This window comes from Dendrobates tinctorius, unplaced genomic scaffold (assembly GCF_039654945.1).
Source record: "Dendrobates tinctorius isolate UK_male_01 unplaced genomic scaffold, ASM3965494v1 ptg000083l, whole genome shotgun sequence".
In the NCBI taxonomy this organism is placed as follows: domain Eukaryota; kingdom Metazoa; phylum Chordata; class Amphibia; order Anura; family Dendrobatidae; genus Dendrobates; species Dendrobates tinctorius.
The window spans coordinates 26,352,906-26,370,877 of NW_027361751.1; positions in this window are offsets into that span (position 1 = coordinate 26,352,906).

A 17,972-nucleotide genomic window follows, 5' to 3' on the forward strand; every position below is an offset into this window, starting at 1 on the left:
CTAGTTGCAGGGATTGGCTCCCCGGAAAAGCCATGCCTTTTTGAGATAATGATGTTTCCTCCATCCAAAATGGGGTTGCCAGCCATCCAGTAATTCCTGGACACTCTGTAAAAATATGACACTTTTCTACCTTGACCGTAAAAAAAATTGAGGCGTCTTGTCATTTTTTGAGGCTAATGAAATTTATACAGATAATTTGTACTGTATTATCATCATTTTACCGTTCATAGTGAATGCAGCTAATATCCTCATATCTGAATTATGGGCTGTAGACACATATTACTTATAATTTTATGGTTATTATGGTTTTCCAATGTGTCCGTAAAAAATTGTGTCTCTCTGTGAATTTTTGAAAAGCTGTTAAAGTTGGCAACCCTGATCCAAAAGATGCTCGAAAGTAAGAACTAAAAAGCCTTTCTCTGCCTGAAAGTAAAGTACAAGGGGCGTTCATTAAAGATGTCCCTTGACCCACTTCCATTTATCACAGGACGCTGAAACTGCACATGTGTAATGATATAAGTCTCTGTAGGTTACGTGCCAATTTGTAACTCAGAACTGTCTTGATTTTATAGGTGCTGAAGTGGTGTAAGGTTTGATAATGGCCCAGTGGAATACAGAGCAGTCATCAAGTTCCTTTACTTGAAAGACCGCACAACAAAGGAGACGTTCGCTGAGATGAAAGAGGATTATGGTGATGATTCCCTATCATATGATGTAGTCAAGAACTGGCACCGTCAATTCAAATGTGGTTGGACTTCTATGCAAACAGCTCCAATTCCAGGGCGACCTCGCTCTGCTATTGATGAACACACCATCCAGCAAGTGGAGGTCGCCATTTTGAAAAATCGCTGCACAACCACGTAGCCCAAAATGTCAAGATTAGTGTGCAGTGTGTGGAAAAAATCATCCAAGATCATCTTCACATGCATAAGGTATCCGCTCTCTGGATTCTCCGGCTGCTCACTCCTTTCCATAAGCAGGAACGAGTTGAATGCTCTCAGGCTCTAGTGACAATGTGCCATGGAAACCAGGAGGACTTTTTCAACAGACTGATCACACAGGATGAAATCTGGGTCCATCACTATGATCCTGAGACTAAAAGTCCAGTCGATGCAATAGAAGTATCATGACTCCCCGCCTCCAATGATGATACATGTGGCAGGCAAGGTCATGATCACAGTATTTTGGGACCAGCACGGAGTAGTATTGATTGATTTCATAGCAAAGTGTACAATGATCATACTATGCTTCACTGCTGCGGAAACTGTGTGAGGCCATCAAAACCAAGAGACGTGGCATGCTGACCAAAGGTGTCCGCCTTCTGCAAGACACTGCACCAGTTCACAACTCACATGTTGCCCAAATGGAAGCATGCTCCCCAAATGGAAGCATGTTCCTGTGGCTTTGAAATTCTACCGCATCTCCCTTATTCACCCGAACTCACATCATCAGACTTCCACCTCTTTCCAACAATGAAGTTATTTTTGAAGAGCAAGCATTTTCCAGATGATGAGACTCTGATTTCCGAATTCACAACGTGGTTTTTGGAGCAACCTGTCGACTTCTACAAGCGATGTGTTTACAGTTGCTTAAAGAGATGGGAGCTGTGTGTGTCACCTATGAAGAGAAGGACTAATAACTGTGCCGTTTCATTGCTCTCAGTCCACAGGAAGTGGGTCAGGGGAAATTTTTAATGAACACCCCTCGCATATGGCATTAGCAGACCATTTGTAACCAATTTTATGTGGCTGAAAATAATGAACTGATTACATCAAGTTTTACCCATACAGCTGAAGTATTTTTTTTCAGACTCATAACTTTATTTTAATGCCTATTTATGCATTTTTTGGGGCGTACATATATAGGCAGGTTTCACATATCTTTGTATTGCGATACGAGTACTTACTGGCTGTGGGTTTCTGGACCAGAACTCAACAGCTTCATATATGCATTTGAGGCTGTTGAGTTTAAGTCGGAAAATGTCACATTGTGACTGTATGTAAAAAGGGAAAGTGGCCCTGTGCTGTCCTTAGGGTTGGGAACCTAACTATCCCTGCTCCCATTAGTACCACTAAAGTGAGGCAGTTTGGGCCACCAGCTTTACTGTTCTCCTGTTATAACATAAGCTGTCCCTGACACCCCTCCCCCAGGAGGCCTGGGACAGAAATGCTAGTGTATAAACAAGTAGGACAAAAAGGGATAACAAAACACAACTAACATAAATACCAAACACTCACAAAAGGTGAAAAGGTTCAGAGGGAAGGGTAGAAATGTACAAATTAAATGGAAATAGACAATGAGGAAAGCAAACACCCAAAAACAGCATGCAACAATCTCCGGCAGCAACAGCAATCTCCATCACTGCACAGTGACTCCAAGGAGTTAGGAAGTAAAACTTTCACTGATGAGGAAGAGAAGGTTTCGCCCGGTTTACAGGGAGAAGAAATGACCAGGTCAGGAACAGCTGTGAGATAGAGCTGCAAGTTTCTAACCAGCATAGAAAGGGTCTTTAACCTCTTCAGCATCAAAGGAAACAAAATTCATTTAATATGAAACACAAACACATGGGCTAAATGAAAGATATGCGATTCACAATACATAGTGATTTTCTACCCCAGATCTTCCAGGAGGACGTGATTCACTCATGACAGAAGATTTACAGTAAGTTCATAAATAGCAGTCTGTACTCAGACTGGTTATTTTTGCAGGCACGACCCAGAATAATTTGGTTCAAGTGAAACTCAACTTGGGTGAAGTGCCATGCATATATTTTAATGCTATGATTTTACGGATCGTTTGTGAGTAGGATAAAATATTGCAAAAATAATTTTAGTAACACAGTGCTTCACTACTACTGTTGGCAGCCGTCTGCATCCCATTCATCACATTAGGATGAATAAAATGTATAGTTGATTACGCCATGTTGAATTTAAGGCCTCATTCAGACATCTGTTTTTTCCACATATGAGAAAACCGGACAAATTATTTTGATCAGAGTTTGATCAGAGTGTTGTTATAGCTGAATTAAAATGTTGTAATGGGGATGCAAGAAGGTAAGAAATTAGTGGGCCTCCAGTGTAGCTGCATGCTGTCACTAAAAAGGACGCTGGACCAGAGTCACCTGAGTAGATTCATTCATGTCCATTTGATTCCCTCCTTTGAACTATTGCTCATCTGTTCCAACTCCAGTACCAAACTTTGCTTCCATCCCCTTAGGCTGGGTCATTCTGTGCTAGTCTATGTTAACTTACTATGTTCATTATCCAAGGCTTTAAAGGCTGGCTCACACAGTTGTGTACCACCTGAGTATTAGGTAGCAGAGCAATCTGTGACCACATGCTTTCCTGGAGTCAAGCCATATTTCCTACTTGGTTCTGCTCAAGCCAGGTATCAGATGTTTTTGTTAATCTGCACCAGACTGCTATTCAGTAAAATTACTATTACCAGCTTAGTCCTGTATTTCCTAGTGCTGCCGCACTCACAACTCTGCTGAATAAAGGTATAGTGGGGGGGTCACTTGTCATAGTCACTTGGAAGCTCCAGAAATGGCTTCAACAAAAAGGCTTGGCCCTAGCCACTCCATGTAAGGTTTCCGGATGTTCCATGGAGCCTGTTTTGCCCTTGTCCAAGATGGAGTCTGATACTTTGCTCTGTCCTTGATCTTCCTGTCTGTTCTACTAATTTAGTCTGGGTTGGGAGATCCTCCTTGCCTGAGTATTTTGTGTGCTGTTTCCTCGTGGCTTGCCTATGGAGTTCCTGCTGCTGCTTGTTTACTTGGTGCTCTGCCTCATCACTTCCAGCTGCCTTCAGAACTCTGAGCTGGTTCCTGATCCTGGCGGTGGTTACCTTTTGTCCAAACTTCGGAGGAGAGGAGCTATACGTTTCTGGTTCTACTGTGATCTTTAAGAGTTTCTGACAATATTACTATCTGAATGTTACTTCTTAGACTGTGTTTGTTGGGTGCTGCGGTGCTGGACTTGAGCGGGACTTTTCAGCCCAAAAAAGAAGTACATTAAATAATAATAATAATAATCTTTATTTATATAGCGCCAACATATTCCGCAGCGCTTTACAGTTTAACAGTTTCAAAACACAAGTAATAAGTAGCAACGTTAACAATACAGTAATTAAAGTAAAATAAGATGACCCTGCTCGTGAGAGCTTACAATCTACAATGAGGTGGGGGAGATACAAAGTACAGGTGTGTATTTACAATGATGTATTTACAATGATGGTCCAGCCATCTTGAGAAGGTGGGGGACAGAGATAGTGAATGGACTACATACTCACACTTGCACATAAAATGACTGATTAGTGAACGTGATAAGCTGCTCTGAATAGATGTGTTTTGAGAGAGCGCCTAAAACTGTGCAAAGTGTGGATAGTCCTAATTTCTTGTGGTAGAGCATTCCAGAGGATTGGCACAGCGTGGGAAAAGTCTTGGAGTCGGAAGTGGGAGGTGCGGATTAGTGCAGAGGTTAGTCGAAAGTCTTTTGCAGATCGCAGCGGTCGGCTAGGCCGATAGACAGAAATGAGGGAGGAGATGTAGGGGGGTGCTGCACTGTGGAGAGCTTTGTGGGTGAGAACAAGTACTTTGAATTGGACCCTATAATGAATGGGCAGCCAATGTCAGGACTGGCGAAGAGCGGACGCGTCCGAGTACCAATTAGCCAGGTAGATGACCCTGGCTGCTGCATTAAGTATGGACTGGAGAGGGGAAAGTCGAGTGGCGGGGAGACCAATTAATAGAGGGTTGCTGTAATCCAGGCAGGAGTGGATCAATGCTACAGTGCGGGTTTTTGTTGTTTCCATGGTGAGAAAAGGGCGAATTCTGGAGATGTTTTTTAGGTGTAGGCGGCAAGAGCGGGCAAGACATTGTATATGGGATGTGAAGGAGAGGTTGGTGTCAAACATAACACCCAGACAGCGTGCCTGCTGCCGGGGTGTTATTATGGTGCCACCCACGGAGAGGGAAATGTCAGATTTAGGGAGGTTAGTAGATGGCGGGAGCAGAAGAAGTTCAGTTTTTGAGAGGTTAAGTTTCAGATAGAGAGCGGACATGACGCTGGAGACTGCGGACAGACAGTCACTGGCGTTCTGTAGTACAGCGGGGGTAAGGTCGGGGGATGATGTATATAATTGTGTATCATCAGTAGAGTTGAGCGACTTTTGGTTTTTTAGGGTCGAGTTTCGTTTCGTGAAACCCGACTTTTCCAAAAGTCGGGTCGAGCAAGATCGGCCGATTATAGGGAAAAGTCGGGGTCGTCTCGAAACACGAAACCCAATGTAAGTCAATGGGGAATAAAAGTCGGCAGTGAGAGGAGGACAGGAAACACACCTACAGTGCCCATTTGAATGCCAAAAGCATCAATTCTTCTTACTTAAGCTTGTCAACCTTAATTAACTTCATAATACAAGTTACGCACTGAAAAATGGGGGTTATTTGGCTAAAGTTGTGGGGGGTAGGGCTGGCTCCAGGTTTTCATGTGCCCTGGGCGAAAGAGCGCCCCTTTAACACATACCACAACTCATCATGCTCCGATACGGCAGAGAAATAGCTGTATAGTACAATGAAAAATACTTCACTTTTTACATCTCATGACGAGGCCCATCTATTTCTCCATACAGAATCATTGGTCCCATATAATGTTTGAAACAGTATATGATGAGCTCCACATAATGCTACAGTATATGTTGGTCCCCATGGATGAAGCTCCACTGTCTTATGGGCCCAAATAATGCTCCAAACATAATGGGCCTCATTTCTAATGCTCTAGTGTATAATGGGCCCTGTAAATGCTGCTCCAGTGTCTGATGTTCACGTTTGGAATGTTCCAGTGTATGGTGGGCCCCATCTATCATTCTCCAGAGTATAGTGCTCCCCAAAAATTGCTGTCCCAACATTGAAAACAATCAAATAAGTCTCCTCGCTAGGGAATCCCTGTACTAGTCTGGACTCCTCGTCGTCCCCATCTTCCATCTCACTGCATAGTATTTCAACCTTGCAAGTGCTGTGATCCTGAGCAAGCAGGGGGGGCCCACTCATTGGCGACGGCACTGGCACAGGGCCCCTGATAGTACGGTGGTGTCTCTGATGGCGGGTGGGCCGAACCTGCACTTTCATCTGCAGCTTCCTCTTTGTCACCGTGTAAGATGGAACTGTATATGGGAAGGGTAACCTGAGTTTCATCAGGGTCAGATTCAGGCCGTGTAGCGTGCGAGGGGAATGTAGTGGTCTGGGTCAATGTACCAGCAGATTCATCGAGCAGTGGCTGGGCATCAGTGCACTTGTGTCGCCCCCAGGAGTACGGTCGCCACAGTGGCATTACCTTCCTCCTAGGGAGTGTGATGTCATGCTTGGGAGCAACGAAGGATCTCTCTAGCAGGTTAACTGATTGGGCGGCGTTATTCCCACGAGTCATGACCCTCCAAACAGCGTTTATGAAGGCAAAGTGTTTGTTTTACGTGGGCAGTATGGTTGCAAAGCTGAACCTTAAAGGAATGTCCAGAAGGGCACCACCAGGAGTGGAGCCTAAGGTTAAATTCGACTCCACCTGGGAAACCTCAACCATGCCAGCTACAGAAAAGATGCACACGTTGCAAGCTTAATTCCGTTAACGAACGAGACTCCGTCATGCCCCGCGGTCCGAGTCCGGCTTACTAGAGGGACACGTGAGGCTCTGGCACATGAGATTGACCAATAACTGGTGTGTCATGCCCTTACATGTCCGTGGCTGCATGTGCGCTACACTGAAAAGGCCAGCGTTTGTCGCTTACAGGTGCAGATAACCCGCTGAACAACGTTAGTGATGGGGATCACTGATTACAATTATTACCCGCGAACGATGATTTCCCAGTGGAGGAGCAGGGAGAGGTAAAGATTGCAAATGCTGGGGCCCTGCCCAAGTAAGGGGGGCCCACTCGTGGGCGTCGGTACTGGCACTGGGCCCCTCATAGTACGGCGGTGTGTCTGACGGCGGGTGTGCACCACCACCGTCAGAAACACTTGATTGCACTATGAGGGACCCTGTGCCAGTGCCCGCGCCCAAGAGTCGGCCTACCCACCTGTCCAGGGCAACGGCACTCGCACGGTGTCGTGCGCTAGGTGGTGACCCCGGCCATGGGGGGGGAGCAAGCACAGTTAGGGAGTTTTAGAAAGTGGCATATGTTGAAGTTGGACATTCAGCTGATGCAAAAGGCGAAATAGGTCAAGTCCCAGGAAGAGGTGGACCAAAGCAAGCCATTTTTCTGTCACCCTATGTGTCATCAGGGGAAGGTGGGACAAAATCCTTGGAAACCCATGCATGGTTCATTTTAATGAAGGTTAGATCATCCACATTTTGGGTTGACAGACGGGTCCTTTTTTCTGTCAGGATTGATCCAGCTGCACTGAAGACTCTTTCCGATAGCACACTTGCAGCTGGGCAAGCGAGCTCCTGTAAGGCATATTGTGCCAATTCAGGCCAGGTGTCCAGTTTAGCGGCCCAATAGTCAAAGGGGAATGACCTGTGTGGGAGAACATCGATATGGGAGGAAAAGTAGTTTGTAACAATAGTTGACAACTGCTGTCTCCTGTCACTTTCCATCGATGCATTTTTACCAGTTGTGTGAGCGGTACTTGAAAAATCAGTCCACAACATTGTCATGAAACCCCTGTCTCCAATGCCACTTCTGCTGTGTGCACCATGAACACCTCTGCCAAGCTGCCCCCGGCCCGTACGGCTCGTGTGAGAACCATCACCGCTGCTGTGTGCTGGGAATGCCTCAAGCAACCGATTTACCAGAGTTGCTTGTTTATTAGCCAATATTAGGTCAAGGTTCTCCTGTGGCATAATGTTTTGTAATTTGCCTTTATAGCGTGGATCCAGGATGCTGGCCAACCAGTAGTCGTCATCGTTCATCATTTTGGCAATGCGGGGGTCCCTTTTTAGGATCTGCAAGGCATAATCTGACATGTGGGCCAATGTTCCCAGTGTCAATGATGCACTGCGAGTGCTGGTTGGAGAAGCACTTTCTGGCAAATCCACATCCCTCCAGTCACGCATAAACCCTGTACCAGACCTTGCCACGCCAACATTTTCACTTGCCCCACGAGATGCATCCTCCTCCCCTAAGTAATCATCCCCATCATCATCCTCCTCCTCCTCTTCTTCCTCCACCTCGTCCAGGAGAGGTCCCTGAGCAGACAATGGCTGAATGTCATCAAGGATTCCCTCCTCCTCTTCCTCCTCATCAACATTGGCTGCAGACGCTGCTCCTTAAGGTGCGTCAAAGTTTGCATGAGCAGACGCATAAGTGGGATGCTCATGCTTAGGATGGCGTCGTCTGCGCTTACCAGCCGTGTGCATTCCTCAAAACACTGAAGGACTTTACAGAGGTCTTTCAGCTTCGACCACTGCACACCTGTCTACTCCATGTCTGCTCTCAAAGTGCCTGGCCGTGTATCCTCCCACAAATGCATTATGGCCTGCCTCTGCTCGCACAGCCGCTCCACCATGTGCAGGGTGGAGTTCCACCTTGTTGCAATGTCGATAATGAGGCGGTGGTTGGGAAGGTGGAGCAATCGCTGCAGCTTCTGCATACGAATGGAGTGTACAGGCGACCGGCGGATGTGCGTGCACAGTCTTCGCACCTTCTGGAGCAGGGCTGTTAACTCCGGATAATTTTTGAGGAAGCACTGCACCACCAGGTTCAAGGTGTGAGCCAAGCAAGGTATGTGGCTGAGTTTTGAAAGGGCTATGGCTGCCACAAAATTACGGCCGTTATCACTAACTACCTTGCCTGCCTCAAGATGTACACTGCCCAGCCATGACTCAGTTTGTCGCTTCAAGTACTCGGCCAGCACCTCGGTGGTGTGTCTGTCGCCCAAACACATCATCTGCAACACAGCCTGCTGACGCTTTCCACTAGCTGCTCGATAGGGGGACACCTCGTGTGCAACAGTGGCAGCTGCAGATGGAGTGCTCGTACGACTGCGCTCTGTGGACGAGCTTTCGCTTCTGGAGGAGGAGGAGGGTCGAACGCCTACAGCCAACTGTTTCCTATACCGTGGGCTAGGCAGCACTGTCCCACCACCGCTGTCCCCTGTGGACCCTGCATCCACATTAACCCAGTGCGCAGTGATGGACACGTAACGGCTCTGGCCATGCCGACTGGACCATGCATCAGTTGTGAGGTGCACCTTTCCGCTCACTGACTGCTTGATTGCATGGACAATGCGGTCTTTCACATGATGGTGGAGGGCTGGGATGGCTTTGCGAGAGAAGAAGTGGCGACTGGGTAGGTCATAGCGTGGTACTGCATAGGCCATGAGTTCGCGGAAAGCTGCGCTTTCCACCAACCGAAAGGGCATCATCTCAAACGAGATTAGTTTGGCAATGTGGGCGTTCAAACCCAGTGTACGTGGATGAGAGACTGAGTACTTTCTTGACCTAAATAGATGAAAGACTATGCAAAGAAATAATTTAGGATCACCACACTAATAACTAGTAATTGTGAAAAAATCATGAATTTTTATTGTACATCAGGTCATGAAACACTACACACAATAAAAACATTTAAAAACAAGGCAAGGGACTATAACAAACAAGAGGTCCCATAGTCCACAATATGTACACCAACTGCCTGGACAGTATACAAATCACATATAAATCACTATTTAGTAGTAGTATGCTGCTGGTTGTTCCATTTAGGTAAGACCATAGGTTATGTAAAACAAAACCTGATACACAGTGGTTATAGTATACTCAGGTAGAGTGTAATATCATATCAAGCATAATACCTGAATAAATGACCACACAAAGAATATGTTTGATCCTAGTAGTCAGTGGCTCTAGCAGATCAGAAGTGAAATACTGAGAGATGCACTAGCCCTGATTAAAGTATAGCTATACATCACCATTTCCCTATCAGGGTAAGTATCAGAGTCCGGTCACCCAGTCATCCCAGTCAGCAGTCAGACAGGCAGCCCATCAGGTGGCATAAAGAAACCCACGCGTTCCGACACACGAGGTGTCTTCCTCAAGGTGAGTGTATGATACACTCATACACTCAGGTATTATGCTTGATATGATATTACACTCTACCTGAGTATACTATAACCACTGTGTATCAGGTTTTGTTTTACATAACCTATGGTCTTACCTAAATGGAACAACCAGCAGCATACTACTACTAAATAGTGATTTATATGTGATTTGTATACTGTCCAGGCAGTTGGTGTACATATTGTGGACTATGGGACCTCTTGTTTGTTATAGTCCCTTGCCTTGTTTTTAAATGTTTTTATTGTGTGTAGTGTTTCATGACCTGATGTACAATAAAAATTCATGATTTTTTCACAATTACTAGTTATTAGTGTGGTGATCCTAAATTATTTCTTTGCATAGTCTTTCATCAATTTAGAATCTATAGTATCTCTATGTAAATTTGGTGATCCCACTAGGTTATATTTTTGTACTATTTATTGATGGTGCCCGCTTAAATTGTTTTTGAAATTGGTACTTTCTTGACCTACTCATAGTGTCTGGGAGGGTGAGCTGGACTTGATAGCTGCATATGGTGGAAGTAGCGGTGGACAGGGCGGACTGAGAGAGGGTTGATGATGGTGATGGAGTTGGTGTTCTTTCTGATGGCCTAGAATCAGTCTTTCGTTGATATAACAGTGGGATTCCCTGACTGCTGTGGCCTTGCAACGACACCTCAACATTTGCTGCTGTGCTAACCGGTGGGCTTACAGTGGGGGAAACAATGTAGCGTTGCTGACTACCTTCGTTGTGATCAGTTGCACATGTGGCACTTGAGGTTTGGTGTTGTGTCCACGCTTGCAAGTGCATGGTGTTTAAATGTCTAAGCATGCAACTGGTATTCAAATTTTTCAGATTTTTCCCTCGGCTAAAGGTCTTTGCGCACTTCTTACAGATAACCTTGGCCTGATCATAAGGATTTTGTTCAACAAAGTGCCACACTGCACTCTTCCTACTTTGGCAGACATTTTGCGGCCTAGCACGCTGTGATCTTTTGACCCTCTGGACAAGCTGTCCAGCAACTCTTTTGATTTTTGGAACCTGTCTTTGGAGTGCTCCGGGCCTGCCAGATAACAGCTGTTGCGATGTCGATGTCTGCTGTGGATGCTCCTCATCTGAGCTATTGGAAGCAGCACCCTCTTCCCCCAATGGATGCCAATCTGGGTCAACAACTGGGTCATCCATCACCTCCTCTTCAATGTCATGTGCACCTTCCTCTGTGTCACCGTGTATGGTGGTATAGTGTGCGGGAAGGGGCACCTGAGTCTCATCAGGGTCAGAATCTGGCTCTGTACACTGCGAGGACAATGTAGTGCTCTGAGTGAATGTACCAGCAGAATCATCTACCAGCAGCTGTGCATCAGTGCACTCCATGTCAGATTCATCTTGGCCTGGGTAATTCACCATTTCACTTGATAATCCAGGCATGGTATGTGAAAACAGCTCCATGGAGTAATCAGTAGTATGGCCTGCATCATCCTTCAATCTTGGTTGGGGTGAAGGACACAAGGAAAGGTGTGGTTCATGAACATGAGCCTCCAATGACGACTCAGTGCTTTTACTTTTTACAACTTCAGAAGAGGAGGCGACAGAGCTGGAGGCTGAGTCAGCAATGTAAGACAAAACTTTTTCCTGATGCTCTGGCTTTAAAAGCGGTTTGCCAACTCCTAGAAAACTAAGCCTTCGAAGCCTTATGGAGCCAGACGATGACGCAGGCTCAACAACTCCTGCATTCGGTCCTATTTTGCTCTTGCCACTACCATCAGATCCACCACCAACACCATCATTACCAGCTGCCAACCCCCGCCCAATTCCACGGCCTCTTCCACCAGCCTTCCTCATTTTTTGTAGAAATGTAGACAAAATCCAACAAACTATATAGTAATGTAAAACAAGGTACAAGGTGTCTATAGGACAGGGGAGATTTTGAATTTCTGCACACACTTGTGGACACTGGACACTTATGGATTGTGTGAGGCCCACTGAATATCACAGTGCTATGTCACAGGCTCGATGGCACAGGTGTAAAAAAAGTGACTACAGGATAAGGGAGATTTTGAATTTCTGCACACACTAGTGGACACTGGACACTTTTGGATTGTGTGAGGCCCACTGAATATCAGAGCGCTATGTCACAGGCTCAATGGCACAGGTGTGAAAAAAGTGACTACAGGATCACAGAGATTTTGAATTTCTGCACACACTTGTGGACACTGGACACTTATGGATTGTGTGAGGCCCACTGAATATCAGAGCGCTATGTCACAGGCTCGATGGCACAGGTGTGAAAAAAGTGACTACAGGATAAGGGAGATTTTGAATTTCTGCACACACTAGTGGACACTGGACACTTTTGGATTGTGTGAGGCCCACTGAATATCAGAGCGCTATGTCACAGGCAGAAATTGGCTAGTGTATCACAAACTACAAGGTGTATGTAGAATTGGGCAGAATAGGAATCTCCCTAGAGTGTAGGTCTGTAAGAACGGAACAAGTCCTCCACTTATCCTTCCACAGTGACACACAGATAGCTTCACTGTGGCCGTAATAACAGCCGTTACACGGTACTGAGAGGAGCGTACACGTACACGGCTGTCCGGTGTACGTAAAATTGTCAAGCTCCGTGTTTTTTAAGTATACGGTCTGACACATGCTGTCTCTCTATAGTTTTGAATGTGATCAAACAGCAAATATATTTAACTGTTTGAAAGCTAGACAAAACTAGTAGGTGCAGGTCTGTAAGAACGGAACATGTCCTCGACTTATTCTCACAGAGTGACACACAGATAGCTTCACTGTGGCCGTGAAAACAGCCGTTACACGGTACTGAGAGGAGCGTGCACGTACACGGCTGTCCGGTGTACGTAAAATTGTCAAGCTCCGTGTTTTTTAAGTATACGGACTGACACACGCTGTCTCTCTATAGTTTTGAATGTGATCAAACAGCAAATATATTTAACTGTTTGAAAGCTAGACAAAACTAGTAGGTGCGGGTCTGTAAGAACGGAACATGTCCTCGACTTATTCTCACAGAGTGACACACAGATAGCTTCACTGTGGCCGTGATAACAGCCGTTACACGGTACTGTGTGAGGAGCGTACACCGCTGTATGGTGTGAAAAAATGCACGCTCAGTACCTCAGCAGGACAAAAAAAAAAATTGGGATTGCTTTTAAAAAAGCAGTTTGCAGATCAGTGGGTAAACAGCAATGCAGCTGTCAGGAAGCCTTAGAAGGCAGCCTAACAACCGACACCGCTGATCCACCACAATATAGCCTCCCCTTGCACTGCACACACAGTGACTGGTGTGTTGTACAGGCAAAATCGCTAGCAGCAGAAGCAGTTTTTTTTTCTTCTTCCCTGCCTAACGCTCTCCCTACAGAATCAGCAGCAGCAACCTCTCCCTATGCTAAGATCGGCAGAATTAAGATGGCGGTCGGCGTGCACGCCCTTTTATAACCCCTTTGACGCCCACCAAAGCAAGCCAATCACTTGGATGCCCTTCTGAAAGATGGTGGTGACCCCTGCCTATGTCATCACGTTGCCCACAGTGTCCGTGGATCCTGATTGGCTGAAAAAGAGCGCAAAACAAACTTTTGAAACGCGACTTTGGGGCGTAAGTCGCCGACCTCGTGGCCGACCTCATCCTAGGGTCGGGTTTCGTTTCATGAAACCCGACTTTGCCAAAAGTCGGCGACTTTTGAAATTTTTCGACCCGTTTCGCTCAACTCTAATCATCAGCATAAAGATGGTACTGAAAGCCAAATCTGCTGATTGTCTGTCCAATTGGGGCCATGTAGAGAGAGAAGAGAAGGGGGCCAAGGACTGAGCCCTGAGGTACCCCGACAGTGAGAGGAAGAGGAGATGACGTGGAGCCAGTGAACAAAACACTGAAGGAGCGGTCATAAAGATAGGAAGAGAACCAGGAGAGAGCAGTGTCCTTAATGCCTAGTGACTGGAGCCTATGGAGTAGGAGACGGTGGTCAACAGTGTCGAAAGCTGCAGAAAGGTCGAGAAGAATGAGCAGAGAGTGTTCACCGTTATGTTTTGCTGTCAGAAGGTCATTGGTCACTTTGATGAGTGCAGTTTCAGTCGAATGTAGGGGTCGGAAGCCAGACTGTGAAGGATCTAGGATGGAGTGAGTGGAGAGGTAACGGGTAAGGCGGCAGTAGACTAGGCGCTCCAAGAGTTTAGAGATGAAGGGGAGATTGGAGACTGGTCTGTAGTTGTTTGTGCAGGATGGGTCTTTAATAATGCAATAATGATAGAGTGTTTGAAGGAGGATGGGAAAATGCCTGAGGAGAGGGAGAGGTTAAAGATTGTAGTTAGGTGAGTTGTGATGACTGGAGAGAGAGACTGGGAGTTGTGAGGGAATGGGGTCGGTAGTGCATGTAGTTGGGCGAGAAGAAGACAGGAGTCTGGAGACTTCTTCTTCTGTGATGGGATCAAATGTGGAAAGTGAGCCAGGGGAGATGCAGGAAGGGATGTGAGTCACAGCACTTGGTGGTTGGGAGCGGATTTCTTGACGGATATTATCTATTTTCTCTATAAAATGGGAGGCCAGGCATTTGCACAAATGTCTGAGATAGGAGCTTGTCCTTTTGGCCTGAGGAGGGAGTGAAAGGTGTTAAAAAGTTTCTATGGGTTGTTGGCTAGTGAGGAGATCAGGGTGGTGAAGTAGGTCTGTGAAGGGCAGAGTTGTAGGTTCTTAGCATAAATTTGAAGTGGATGAAGTCTTCTGGTTTGCAAGTTTTTCTCCATCGGCGTTCAGCACTCCTAGAGCATCTTTGGAGAAATTGAGTTTGCGATGTGAGCCAGGGCTGTTTTACTCTGTGTTTGGAGGTTCTGAGGGTGAGGAGCGCTACCTGGTCAAGTGTGGTTGTAAGAGTGTTGTTGTAGTGATGAACAGCCAGATCAGGACAGGAAAAAGAGGAGATTGGGGACAGGGAAGATTGTAGGGAGTCTGAAAATGTTTGAGGGTTAATGGCTTGTAGATTTCTGAATGTGTGATAGGTAGGAGTGTGCTGGGGTGGGCGAAGATTTGTGAGCATGAAGGAGAGAATGTTGTGATCAGAGAGGGGAAGCGGTGAGTTATTTAAGTAGGACATTGAGCAAAGCCGGACAAAGACCAGGTCAAGGGTGTTACCGTCTTTGTATGTCGCAGAGGTTGAGAGCTGTGAGAGGCCGAAAGAGGTGGTTAGTGATAGAAGCTGGGATGCAGATGTGGAAGTAGGGCTGTTAATGGGGATGTTGAAGTCTCCCAGGATAAGAGTTGGTAGTTCCGAGGACATGAAGTGCGGAAGCCAGGCTGAAAAGTGGTCAAGGAAGTGGGTGGGTGAGCCTGGGGGCCGGTATATGACCACTAAAAAACCTTCTCCTTGCTGACACCACCTGCATATTTCTGGATTTCCATGAAAGGTGTTGGCTCTACTGTACGCATATTTGTCGACTACCACGTATAAGTGCCGGTCGCACTCTGCTTCATTTAACTGCTGGACCTGCTTATATTATCGGTTGAGCCCTGCTATCATTATTGCTGGACAATGCCATTTTGTGCTGTGCACGTCGATGTAATTGCAGGATTGTCTCTGTTAGTTTGTTATACTCATTGCTTTGTTAAATACAATTTATTTGCCTCAACTTTGGTCTCAAATTCGTTTTATCCCATGCCATCAGATTCCAGAGTACCTTCATAATTATTACACTCCATTTACCAGAATCCAGTGGTTACTCTAGCCTTCACTCTTTAACCCCCATACAGGGAGTTGGTCTTATGAAGCAGTGGTGGGGGCTGGGAACTGAGAAATAGTTGAGAAATAGTGGAAGTTCTGGAAGTGACAAGGCCAGTCAGTGTGTGAAGTAGCAGGCCTCAGTCAAGAGGCTGCTAGGGACAGTGTGGGCTTAATACTCGGGGCAGTGGATTGCCGAAAATACCTTTCCGTGTGATTTTGTCTAATGGCCTGGAGCAACTTCGACATGGACATCGGGGACCCGCAATACAAATATACTGCTAGTGGTGGATAAGACTCCTTAGAGCTAGAGAAGCCAGTGGAGAAAAACATTCTACCTATGCCAAGAACCAGGGATGAAATTGTATCTGGTATGTGTGGGAAGGATGATAACCAGTTGGGCCTTGTCATCTACATCTGCCTGTAAATACTGCTATTCAACAAGTAAAAGTTTGGTTGTTTTTATGAACCTTGCATCTCCTGGATTTCTTGCTGCCCTGGTTCCAGAAGATGAATTCCTGGACTCAAATAAAGAAGCCTGCAGCCCCAAACTAAGTGTGATGCACATCACACGTAGCAGCATGGGTCATGAAATAGGACAATTATCCCCCCCACACACATGCAAATCTACATCAGAATGGATGTAAAATAATTTTTGCAATGGTAAAGTGAAAGTTCAGGCCTCAACCGAATTGAAAGCATAAACAAATGCCCAAAAGCTTAAAGAACTCAGTGGTTAGCACTGCAGTCTTGCAGCGCTGGGGTCCTGGGTTCAATTCCAACCAAGGACAACATCTGCAAGGAGTTTGTATGTTCTCCCAGTGTTTGTGTGGATTTCCCCCAGGTAATCTGGTTTCCTCCCACACTCCAAAGACATAATGATAGAAAATTCTAGATTATGGGGACAGTACCGATAATGTCTATAAAGCTGTGTTCAATTAATACTGCTATGTAAAGTGGTGTTCAAAATAATAGCAGTCCCATATGACTAACCAGATTAATCACTATTTTTGGTAGAAATTTTATTACCACATGTTAAACAATTTACGAGTTGGAGCAGTAGATTCTAAGAAAACCACCAGACTTCTCATTCATGATCTGCAAGTTTTTGAGTCTGTGTATTAGAATAAGTAATTGAAAGGTGGTGTGTTCAAAATAATAGCAATGTGGAGATCAATTAGTGAACTCAATCATTTGTGAAGAAACAGCTGTGAATCAGGTGGTCCTTATTTAAGGGTAAAGCCAGGACATGTCGTACATGCCTTTCTCCTTGAAAGCCTGAGAAATATGTACAGAAGAACAGAATACTTTGATTAAAAAGTTGATTGGAGAGGGTAAAACTTATAAAGAAGTGCAGACAATGATAAGCTGTTCAGCTAAAATGATCTCCAATGCTTTAAAATGGAAAGCGGAAGAAAACGATGTGGAAGAAAATAGAAAACTCCCATTCGAATTGATGGAAGAATAGCCAGAATGGCAAAGGCTCAGCCAATGATCAGCTCCAGGATGGACAAAGGCAGTCTCAAGTTACCTGTGAGCACTGTGATAGTTAGAAGACACCTGTAAAGCTAATCTCTTATCAAGAAGTCCCCACAAATGGTGAAACATTTTTTGGACTGATGAAAGTAAAATTGTGCTTTTTGGGTGCAAATGCTGCAGACAGTTCATCAGATGACCCTCAAACTCTGCATTCAAACCACATTATACTCTGAAGACAGTGACGCATGGTGGTGCAAGCTTCATGATATGGGCATGTTTCTCTTACTATGATGCCGAACCTATTTACCGCATACCAGGGATCATGGACCAGTTTGCATATATTAAAATACTTGAAAAGGTAATGTTGCCTTACGCTGAATAGGATATGCCCTTGAAATGGATGTTTCAACAATACAATGACCCTATACACACAAATTAATGAGCAAAAGATTGGTTCCAGTCCAACAAAATTGAGGATATGGAATGGCTAGCCCATAATCCGATAGAGCACTTGTGGGGTGACATCAAAAATGCTGTTTCTGAGGCAAAGCCAACAAATGCCAAAAAATTGTGGGATGTAGTCCATGCATCCTGGGCTGGAATAACAGGTGACAGGGGCCAGAAGTTTCTTGAATCTATGGAACATAGGTGTGAAGCCGTTTCTAAAAAACTGTGGGTAACAACTAAATATTAGGTTAGTGATTCAAAGGAATGCTAAATCGACAAAAAATACATGTTG